The sequence below is a fragment of the Schistocerca cancellata genome, chromosome 8, assembly GCF_023864275.1.
Source record: "Schistocerca cancellata isolate TAMUIC-IGC-003103 chromosome 8, iqSchCanc2.1, whole genome shotgun sequence".
NCBI classification, from domain to species: Eukaryota; Metazoa; Arthropoda; class Insecta; order Orthoptera; family Acrididae; genus Schistocerca; species Schistocerca cancellata.
This window is the reverse complement of record NC_064633.1, coordinates 559168097-559176017: the sequence shown is the minus strand read 5'-3', so window position 1 is coordinate 559176017 and position 7921 is coordinate 559168097.

Sequence of the window (7921 nt, the reverse complement as noted above, 5' to 3'; positions counted from 1 at the left end):
CCTTCCCGGACGTTATTGTTGCAGTGCAGGAACGAATTTGTTTTTCAAAACATTTTCGTAGGATGCACCTGTTACCGTAGTGCCCTTTGGAACGCAATGGGTAAGGATTACGCCCTCGCTGTCCCAGAACATGGACACAATCATTTTTTCAGCACTGGCGGTTACCCGAAATTTTTTTGGTGGCGGTTAATCTGTGTGCTTCCATTGAGCTGACTGGCGCTTTGTTTCTGGATTGAAAAATGGCGTCCACGTCTCATCCATTGTCACAACCGACGAAAAGAAAGTCCCATTCGTGCTGTCGTTGCGCGTCAACATTGCTTGGCAACGTGCCACACGGGCAGCCGTGTGGTCGTCCGTCAGCATTCGTGGCACCCACCTGGATGACACTTTTCGCATTTTCAGGTCGTCATGCAGGACTGTGTGCACAGAACCCACAGAAATGGCAACTTTGGAGGCGATCTGTTCAACAGTCATTCGGCGATCCCCCAAAACAATTCACTCCACTTTCTCGATCATGTCGTCAGACCGGCTTGTGCGAGCCCGAGGTTGTTTCGGTTTGTTGTCACACGATGTTCTGCCTTCATTAAACTGTCGCACCCACGAACGCACTTTCGACACATCCATAACTCCATCACCACATGTCTCCTTCAACTGTCGATGAATTTCAATTGGTTTCACACCACGCAAATTCAGAAAACGAATGATTGCACGCTGTTCAAGTAAGGAAAACGTCGCCATTTTCTATATTTAAAACAGTTCTCATTCTCGCCGCTGGCGGTAAAATTCCATCTGCCGTACGGTGCTGCCATCTCTGGGACGTATTGACAATGAACGCGGCCTCATTTTAAAACAATGCGCATGTTTCTCTTTCCAGTCTGGAGAAAAAAAAATCGGAGGCCTTAGAACTTGAATGCACCTCGTACTCTCGCCAAATTCTGGGGCAACTCTTCACAAAGTGTTGCTACAGTACAGTACAGAAGGTAAATGAAAGAAATACGCAATGAGACGAACAGAAATGATACTTTTATTCACAGTCAATAATTAAAGTCAGCGCGAGGTGACAAAAGTCACAGGATACCTTGTAATACAGTGTCGGACCTCCTTTTGCCGGCCGGCAACTCATCGTGGCATGGACTCAATAAGCCGTTGGAAGTCCGCTGCAGAAATACTGCGCCATGCTGCCTCTATAGCCGTCCAGAATGCTGAAGATGTTGCCGGTGCAGGATTTTGTGCACGAACCGACCTCTTGATTATGTCCCATTAATGTTCGATGCCATTCATGTCGGGCGATCTGGGTGGCCAAATCATTCGATTGAATTGTCCAGAATATTCTTCAGACCAATCGCCAACAACTGTGACCCGGTGGCATGGCGCATTGTCGTCCATAAAAATTCCATCGTTGTTTGGGACCACAAACTCCATGAATGGTTGAAAATGGTCTCTAGGTAGACGAACGTAACCATTCCAGGTCAATGACCGTTTCAGCTTCATGTAAACACAGCCCACACTATTATGGAACCAACACCAACTTGCACATACCTTGTTGACGACTTGGGTTCAGGGCTTCATGCAGTCTGCGCTACACTTGAATCCTGCCAGCATCTCTCACCAACTGAAATCCGGACTCACACGACCAGGTCACGCTTCTCCAGCCGTCTACGGTCTTTCCGATATGGTCACGAGCCCAGGAGAGGTGCTGCAGGCATTGTCGTGCTACGGTCGCAGGTTCGAATCCTGCCTCAGGCATGGATGTGTGTGATGTCCTTAGGTTAGTTAGGTTTAAGTAGTTCTAGGGGACTGACGACCTCAGAAACTAAGTCCCATAGTGCTCAGAGCCATTGGAAACATTGTCGTGCTGTTAGCAAAGGCACATGCGTCGGCTGTCTGCTGCCATGGCCTATTAACGCCAAATTTCGGCTCACTGTCCCTGTCCTAACGGACATGTTTGTCGTACTTGCCACATTGATGTCTGTGGTTATTTCACGTAGTGATGCTTATCTGTTAGCACTGAAAGCTCCACACGAATGCAGCTGCTCTCGGTCGTTAAGTAAAGGCCACTGCGTTGGCTGTGCTGACGGGTAATACCTGAAATTTGGTTATATCGGCACACTCTTGACACTCTAGATCTAGGAATATTGAATTCCCTAAAGGTGCCCCATGTGTCTAGCTCTAACTACGATTTTGGTTTCAAAGCCTTTTAATTCCCATCGTGTGGTCATAATCAAGCCGGAATCCTTTCCACATGAACCATCTGAGTATAAATGACAGCTCCATCATTGCAGTGCCCTTTTATACCTTGTGTACACGATACTACCGCCGTCTGTATATGTCGTCCTATCCCCCTATGGGATTCACACGGATATGAACATACACTCCTGGAAATGGAAAAAAGAACACATTGACACCGGTGTGTCAGACCCACCATACTTGCTCCGGACACTGCGAGAGGGCTGTACAAGCAATGATCACACGCACGGCACAGCGGACACACCAGGAACCGCGGTGTTGGCCATCGAATGGCGCTAGCTGCGCAGCATTTGTGCACCGCCGCCGTCAGTGTCAGCCAGTTTGCCGTGGCATACGGAGCTCCATCGCAGTCTTTAACACTGGTAGCATGCCGCGACAGCGTGGACGTGAACCGTATGTGCAGTTGACGGACTTTGAGCGAGGGCGTATAGTGGGCATGCGGGAGGCCGGGTGGACGTACCGCCGAATTGCTCAACACGTGGGGCGTGAGGTCTCCACAGTACATCGATGTTGTCGCCAGTGGTCGGCGGAAGGTGCACGTGCCCGTCGACCTGGGACCGGACCGCAGCGACGCACGGATGCACGCCAAGACCGTAGGATCCTACGCAGTGCCGTAGGGGACCGCACCGCCACTTCCCAGCAAATTAGGGACACTGTTGCTCCTGGGGTATCGGCGAGGACCATTCGCAACCGTCTCCATGAAGCTGGGCTACGGTCCCGCACACCGTTAGGCCGTCTTCCGCTCACGCCCCAACATCGTGCAGCCCGCCTCCAGTGGTGTCGCGACAGGCGTGAATGGAGGGACGAATGGAGACGTGTCGTCTTCAGCGATGAGAGTCGCTTCTGCCTTGGTGCCAATGATGGTCGTATGCGTGTTTGGCACCGTGCAGGTGAGCGCCACAATCAGGACTGCATACGACCGAGGCACACAGGGCCAACACCCGGCATCATGGTGTGGGGAGCGATCTCCTACACTGGCCGTACACCACTGGTGATCGTCGAGGGGACACTGAATAGTGCACGGTACATCCAAACCGTCATCGAACCCATCGTTCTACCATTCCTAGAGCGGGAAGGGAACTTGCTGTTCCAACAGGACAATGCACGTCCGCATGTATCCCGTGCCACCCAACGTGCTCTAGAAGGTGTAAGTCAACTACCCTGGCCAGCAAGATCTCCGGATCTGTCCCCCATTGAGCATGTTTGGGACTGGATGAAGCGTCGTCTCACGCGGTCTGCACGTCCAGCACGAACGCTGGTCCAACTGAGGCGCCAGGTGGAAATGGCATGGCAAGCCGTTCCACAGGACTACATCCAGCATCTCTACGATCGTCTCCATGGGAGAATAGCAGCCTGCATTGCTGCGAAAGGTGGATATACACTGTACTAGTGCCGACATTGTGCATGCTCTGTTGCCTGTGTCTATGTGCCTGTGGTTCTGTCCGTGTGATCATGTGATGTATCTGACCCCAGGAATGTGTCAATAAAGTTTCCCCTTCCTGGGACAATGAATTCACGGTGTTCTTATTTCAATTTCCAGGAGTGTATATATATGTACAGCTCGCTATCCCATGACTTTTGTCACCTCGCTGTGTTACCTCCCCCTCACTTATCGACCTTAATGACAGTGAAAAATTAAACCGCGTGTACGTAATGGAAATTTGGGAAAAGCAATCGTCACCGAAGTTAATCTGTCGGTAAAGAGGGAGGAAAGGGTTACATCTAAATGAAAGGAAAAATGCTAATGAAACTGGTGGAAATTAATCTTGAAAAGGGATAAAGTTAATAAAGAAAGTAAATGTGCGGCCGTTACGTTAACAATTAACTAGCGTTAATTAGATATTTGCGATTTGGGGAAAATTACGGTCGCCAGTCCTAAGGACAATTACTATAGTAACTGAAAAAGAAAGGTTATTACACATATAATTAGCACTAGAAGTGTGGCAACTGAAGGTTGACACGTGTAGTGTGAAAACTGAAAGTTTGTCAGAAGTAATAAATTTCGCTACACTCTGACTTAATTTAGCAAAAGAATTAATAAAACAGGAAAATCGAAAGTTAATTTAGTGACTGAAATAAATAGTGAGCTTTCTTTCTGAAGCACATCGAAATTCAGTAAAACACGGTTAGTCTTGGACTACCTCAACAATCATTTCAAAAGCTACTTGAATCTACGCAATTTAGAAATAAGAGATTTAACTTTGAACTTGAATTAAATGATTCTGAACAATAGTAAAATTTAGTACGTACCAAGCTGAGCTGCAGTCACAGGTAAGCTAAAATACGGTAACAAAACTCGCACTCTTAATTTGTGCTTGTGTAATCTGAATATCGTAGCCAGCTATGAATACCTTAACTGAACTTTGAAATTAAAGCAGTGAAATAGGATAATGTTACTTTAATGCTGGCGTTTGAATTTCAACGACACTCGGGTTCATTCCGGAAAAGGAAGGGACCCTGCTTGGTAATGCAATTGGGACATGAGCAACAAGGGTTCATGCTACGTTGCTGTAATTTTGTGATTTGAACAGTTTTAAAAGCTGAGGTCTGCCATACAGTTCTAAAACTTTACGTGCGTCCAGTCTTCCTTGTCGGTTGATTGAAGGTTTGAAGCCGTCGATCGAGGAGGTGGCGACAGTCACTCATTGTCGGCCGTCGCTGTTGCAGAAGCTGGATGTTGGCGCGCCTTCTTCTCGACACGGTCACCAGACGAAACGGGCTCTTGATGTGCGCTAGTTAATGTTTCCCGTCCGCGACACCATGTCAGAAACTATCATCGCAAGTCGAGCGCAATTACATGCTGCCAAACCCCGAAAGCGCGGCAACTCGCGGGAGCTTCACACAACACACCTGCTCCACTCGCTACTCCAGCCAGACTCCCTGTGCTCAGCCCGCGCACACTTTGATTCTTCACACGACCTATCGATGTAATCGCTCGATAGCAGTTTTCCCTAGGCAAGACCCAGCGTAAAAATACAAATAATATTTACGAAACAAACCAATTATACATCGATTGGCTCTGAGCACTATGGGACTTAACAGCTGTGGTCATCAGTCCCCTAGAACTTAGAACTACTTAAACCTAACTAACCTAAGGACATCACACACATCCATGCCCGAGGCAGGATTCGAATCTGCGTCCGTAGCAGTCGCGCGGTTCCGGACTGCGCGCCTAGAACCGCGAGACCACCGCGGCCGGCAATTATACATCGACATAAATGCATATATATATATATATATATATATATATATATATATATATATATATATATATATATATATATACAAATAGTAAAACGATTACAATATACGAAGACACAGAAATGTTATATATTCAGGTAACAAAATTAGGAAAACAAATTTATAGTACAATAAATGGAAATAGGAGGATATGCATTTCCGGCGTTACAACTGTACGTGATTGAACACAGTTAACTACAAATAGACGTGTGTAAACAATAAAACAATATAACAATAAAAACTGATTTTAGTCTAAGATCAGTGTAAGAAACAATCACGCAAAGGGTCAGCATGGAGCCGTATTTTACACTGAGAAAGTGTGTTGCAAGAAAAGCTCCCCATTATCTGGGTGTGGATAATCGGCCTTGAGAATCATCCGCGATTTTTGAACAAATATAGAACTAGCCTTGAGGTATTTTGTTATGATTAGGAAGAATATATCCGTTTAGAATACAAATTCCTGGTTGTTAAGAGGTAGATGTCGAAACATCCGCTGCTGGTTAAATAGAGATGCCAATGAACCGGAATCTGAGCAACCAAGTGACAACGCAATAGTGACAAGTGTTTTTTGATAGAGGAAGCGAGCGAAAACGAGGCGATAGACGAACTAAAATACGATCATCTGCTTTTGCAGTATGCGGGACAGAATTCGTTTCAACGTACCGGTGTTCAGACTCTCCGGAAAACGAAAACTGCCCTCAAGAAAAACCGACCGAAAGACAGAAATAGAACGAACTGGACAACTATTTCCCGCAAGAGAACTGGCAGCATGTGGTAGGAACTACAGGGTGTCTCAAGTGTAATTCTGCAAGCATGTTGCCACTTTCCGGTGAATAAAGATGTAAGTAATACGGCGTGCTTTCAAATGTTTTGTTAATACAGCAAACAGTAGATTTCGGTAAAAACTTCCGTGATTTGGACAGTTCTAGTTTTTCTGTTATCCGTGCTGACTCGAACCCGCATTATAGTGATATACTGAAAGCTCAAGGCGAAGCGTGAGCCACGCGTTCACAACGTGTCTTCTGATCTGTCCACAGCCGAAGCCATGTCGAGCGGGTGCGAACTTTTCCCATTTGTTTCGGGAAATACGTCTGGAATTTCAACTCTGTTCAGATTAAACCAAGTTTTGCTTGGTAATTCGTACCACAGTGATTTCTGGCGTGCTCCAGACCATGCTTGGTGTTTACATAATACGAGAGTAACCCAGAAAGTGGCTACAGATATAAATGAAATATTGAAATTGTTCAGCCAATTTAGTAGAAAAGTCTTAAAACTACAGCGAAATCTGTATAATTCGGGCCAGTCCTAGTCCGAATTATAGAAAGTCGGGATCACATAAATGTTTTCTAAAATAGTTATCTGCAGCTGTAATAATGAATCTAACAAACCGTGGACGTAGTAGTTAAGTTGAAATGTAACATTATGCGTCTTTCTCTTCCTTCTGAATGATAACGATATCATCAGCAAACAGAAGAACATTTGCAATCTTAATTCCTTTGTTTATATTACATTTTCATTTACAAAGAGTGAAATCACTGTACATAACAGAATGAATAACAGATTGCCACGTCCTTTTCTTTCACCTTCGTTAATAACTATTTCTTCTAATAAATGCCTACCTATGTTTGTTACAAAGCGTGTATTTTTCGTCTGTAATATTTGTCTTGTGGTCATTAACTATCGTTGAGTATAGCTAGTAGCCAGAGTTCAGAAGATATGTAATGATATCACAAAAATGTGCGACTGGATTAAATGTGTTGAAGTTTGCAATGCAAATTCAAACATTTAACAAACTTGATGTATACACTACCGCATTTTAATACCCTTTTAAGCGATCCAAGAGATAGAATTTAGCGTAACTCATTATGTAAGCTTCAGAAAGCAAACTGAGCAGGTTTCTAAATTGTTGTGTCCCTGTACGCAACACAGATACGTATGTTATTCGTTGTCGGCCTGTGAAGATACAGAATTTTTTGCGAAGTTTAATTCTGGATTAGTCGTGTAATCATTAGGCGTATGAAGTTTCTGTAGCCTGTGGCGCCTCTTTTCTTAAGGTTAAGACTTTTTACGTAGTAAATTATGGAGTATTACAGTGTTTTATGTCATTAGCATTTCATACGAAAGAAAGTATTCTTGATAACAATTTATGAACAAAAGGTGCAGTACGATCGCATTTCAGCTTCGTGTAGGTTTTCATTGTTATAGCTATATAAAAGTAATCATAATCTCCCACCACGTACAATATTTAAGCGTGAATAGTAAAATTTAAAAATAATTAATTTTTTTATTAGTTAGAACCCTCGTCGCCGTATATAAATGAAAAAAAGTTTCTACAGCGAATATTATAATAATGTTAATGATGTTTAAAAAATACATGAAAGAGTCATTTCAATGCAAAGGACATTTTTATATGGTCAAACATTTGTTTGTGTTG